Here is a 4,497-nt window from a genome sequence, read left to right as displayed (position 1 = left end):
ATCTGCATGACACCTGTACTATAATTGACTTAATTTTCTCTTTAAATCGATTCACTTTTTAATTTAGTTTCACCTGAATAAGTAATATGTGGGAAATCATGGTTTTAATATGCTAATTATATTTTTCCTAATATACTCCAAAATAAATTTATAATTATTCCAATAAAAAATATTTACACAGATAGCATCCCAAATATTTGCACACACACTGCTGATATGAATTGCACATTTAGGGAAATACTATCAGTGAGACTGTATCGAGTCCTCCCTGGTCTGGCCTTGCCTCTCTCCCTCTGACCTCCTGTTCTGCCCTTACTTACCCTCTTGTTCCTCAAACCTGCCAAGCTCATTCTCACCTTAGGGCATTTGCACTGGCTGCTGTCGCTGCCAGAAACACTTCTACTACATCTTCACATGTCTGGCTCTTCAAAGACATTTAGGTCTTAGGTCAGATGGTTCCTCCACAGGGAACTACCTAGTCCAGCTGTTTCACACTCTACTCCATTGCACGCTGCACAGTCGCTCCTCATTTTCAGCCCTTTCAAAGCACTTCTTGAGATCTGACATGGTCTATTTGTTTGCTGATTTATATACTGTTTCTCTTTGCCCAGTAAAATGTAAACTCTGTAGAAGCAAGCATCTTATCTATTTTGTTTACTCCACTTTCTCAGTACTTAGCACAGGGCCTGGTGTATAATACATACTTCATAAATATTTGTTAAATAAATAAAAACTGTAGAAAATAGACACATAGATCACGAGTCAAATGAGGATTATCAGTTCCTTGGTAATCCCTTACATGTGTGTGGTTAACTATTGGAGAAGGCGACTTGGAGGTAAGGCAACTATGCGGTCTCCAAATCTATCCCTGCAATTTACAGGTGCCTGGGCCACCTGACTTGCCAATTGTGCCACAGAGAGAGAATTTGGACGAGGGAGAGCTGGAAGGCCAGACCTGCCTCTAGAAGACAATTGCAGCAAGGAGGCAAGAGGTGAAGAGAGAACAAGCCGAGGGCCGATCATCCATGCCTGGGACCACAAGCAGCCATGGTGGACCAGAGAGCACCCCCACAGGGAGCACGTGGTCCCGAGGCTGTCAGCCTCTGCCAGATTGGCTCCTGCCCATCGTCCAGTGCTGGGGACCGGAAATGAGGGTGGAGGGTGGAATAAAAGTAAGGGATGCTGAAAAACCTGAAAGTGTCTAATTCGCACCTCGAAATGAAAAATGGACATGGAGAAGGAGAGTGACATCCCTTGTTTATGAAGAGGTTGGACATGGTTTTCCTTGAAAAAGGAATCTGTCCACAAAAGAAATCCAAGATGAAGGAAAAGGCCAACGTTCCCATCTCCCCTTCTCTTCGGAATGGAGGCACTCTTTATTGCCACTTAGTGCTACTGGGATCGCAGCTGAGTATTACCCCAGGAATTGTCCTGGGCTGGAGGGAGCTACCTTACCCAAAGTAACAACCCCATGCTAGGAACGATTCACGTTCTGCGTCTAGATGATGGGGGGTACAAAGGCCTGGCTCCTTGCCTTGATCAAGGACAATGCGGAAGAGCCATGCTTGCTTGAGACAAAACTTGTCTGCTATCCAAATCCTTCTTCCTTCACATTCCTACTCACAAAGTCTCATCTCAGAGTCCCATCTGCAAAGTCTGTAAAGCTACAATAATCAAGATAGTGTACATTGACATAAACTAGACAAAAAGATCAATGGAATAAGGCAGAGAATCTAGAAATAATGAGAATGGCAATGAGAACAGGATGCTAATGAGTGAGGGGTTTCTTCTGTGGTGATGAAAATATTCTAAAATTAGATAGTGGTGATTAATGCAAAAGTTTATCAGTATACCAAAAAACCACAAATTTTATACTTTAAAAGGGAGAGCTTTACGATATGTAAATTATATTTTAACAAAGCTGTTATTAAGTGAGAGAGAGGACTAATTGATAGAAGGAAAGCCTGGAGGACATAAGAAAGGCTAAACTTCTATGTCACTGGAAGACTAACTTCCAATGGCTTTAAGACTGGGAGAAGGCAAAGAAGGTGGGTATAAATGTAAGTTTGCAGGTGTCAGGCAAGGGGAGGGGCAGGGAGGAGAAACTGGAAGTGATATTGGTTGCTGGAAGCAAGGACTTGGGAATTGAGTAGGAAACTTAAAGAAAAAGATGATAATTAATAAAATTATATGAAGCCCCTGAGGAAAATGGAGAGGAAGTTGCCTGAGAATAAACAAAAGAAAGCTGGTATTTGCTAAGACTTTCTTTGCATGGCATCTGACCCTCAGTCAGGCACAGCTTGTTCTCTTTTCCCTTTCAGCACTTCCGTAATCTCCACAAGAGGCCTGAGAAGACAGCACTGCCAGTAAACTGTTCAAACAGTCATGTCTATAGGGTACCTCAGGGCTGCACATGACCTGTTTTCAACATCACTGGCCAAAGTGCAACAAGGTCCGGTACTGCAAATATTTGTGATTAGAAGGATTCTTTCCTCTAAAACCTGCCATGAGATAGTTCTACAAAATACAAATATTGAATCGAGGTGACTGATGGCAACTGAAAATTCAAACACAGGCAATACAGCCCAGCATCCTCTGTGGTGGGCCCAGCAGACAATATCTGAGAAAACTTTTCCCATACCTGAGGCTGGCTGGGCAGGGCATGGCAATTCCACTCTGGTGCCCTTTCTAGCTCACTGCTGGATAAGCAGAAACTTGATTTCAGCCGCCTCTACCACCCAGACTAGTCCTCCTCGACAGCAGCTAATAAGACAAATGGTGTAATGTAAAGGAACACTTGGAACTGTTTTTAAGCACTATTAAAGGACACACCAACGTCTCCAGGCAAAGCTGCTTATTATATAGCGTAGGAGGTTGAGTAATGGCAACCCAAATATATCAAGTCGTAATGCCTGGAATTTATAAATGTTACCTTTTTGGAAAAAGAACTTTTGCAGATATAATTAAATTAGGCATATTGAAATAAAGAGATTACCCTGCATTATCCAAGAGGGCCCTAAGTGCCATCACAAGTGTCCTTATAAGAGAAAGGCAAAGGAAGATAACACGGACACACAAGAGAAAGGCCATATGAAGACTGGGCAGAGAGAGCTGTGACCAAGAAAAGAGTTGCTGACAACTGCAATAAGGTGGAAGAAGCAAGGAACAGATTATTTCTTAGAGCCTCCAGAAGGAACACGTCCCCACAGACACCTTATTAGGGACTTCCGGTCTCCAGAACTGTAGAAGAATACATTTCTGTTTTTTTTTAAGCCGCCCAGTTTGTGGTGATTTGTTAAGACAGCCCTCAGAAACTAATAGACCTGGCAACAATGTTCTCTTTGCTCTCCTCAGTCCTAACAGTACACATCTGATTGTGAGCCTGTGGAAAGTGAAAGCTCGCAGGAGTTGATGAATCTATCATCTCAATTCACCTGCCTCCCTTCAGGAGGTTTTTCAAGCTCCTTTCTAGTAATTGCTACCCCTACCTTCACCCCTAGGTACCACTTTTACAGGAAAAGAAAGAGTTAATTGGTTCTGGTTGCAACTAGTGATAAAAACTCATATCCAAATGTAAAAAACAAAATACCCAAATTGGAGCCAGAACAGGTAGACTGAGTCCTGATCTATCACTTTCAGTGTAGCTTTGATCCTAGGTAGCTCAAATTACTTCTAGTTTACTCAACTGAAAAATGATAGTAATAATTCCCATTCCCACAGAATGACTTTTTGTGAAAATCACTCAAATAAGTTAATGCCTATGTCTTCATCTGGGTTGTCTAGGAAAAAGCACATGAAGTAAACTTACATAAAGCTTATATACTGATGCTTTCTTGGGGGGTTGTAATCCCAGGGTAGCAAGAGTGGGAAGAAACAGGGAAGGGGGCAGAAAGAAGGGGAAAGAAGTCCAAAAGTGAGCACCATACTGGCCACAGCGTGGCCAGAAAAAGCAGTCAGTGCTCTGTTTTGTGAGATGTATTTACATAGGCCTGATATAACCTCTGCTTCTTGTTTGCTGTTGGGGCAATGGAGGAGACAAGAAGGATCAGGGTGTAACAGTTACCTCCCTTCTTCCACTTCTTGTCTCTGTGGTCAAACCACCCCACGGAGAATGAATTTTCCTGGACTTCCATGTGGTATCATCCTGCTCCTCTGGGCAGCCGCTGGGTATCCAAGCTCTGATCCATCATTTGAATCTAGAAATAGTGAGAGGATACAAGCTTACATGGCCCTGTCTGGTTGGTCCTGAGCACTGGAGCTGCTACAGTTGGGTTTCCCTGTATTGAGTGTGGTGGAGGCCATGCGAGAGCCCAGCCCTGGAGTGAGAGGTCTGGGGGTCCTGAGAAAGCTGGCTGTGGAAAGAGAGGCAGAGGCTCTCCCTCAGCATGTTGAGGGCCCAGGGGGATAGGTAGGGCCAAGCAAATGAAGCTGCACATAAACAGGGTTCAATGCTTCATGTGAACAGATTTGGAAAATGTCAATAGATTATGTTAATGT

The sequence above is a fragment of the Pteropus medius genome, unplaced genomic scaffold, assembly GCF_902729225.1.
Source record: "Pteropus medius unplaced genomic scaffold, Ma_sr-lr_union100, whole genome shotgun sequence".
Classification (NCBI taxonomy): Eukaryota; Metazoa; Chordata; class Mammalia; order Chiroptera; family Pteropodidae; genus Pteropus; species Pteropus medius.
This window is presented reverse-complemented; position numbering follows the sequence as displayed.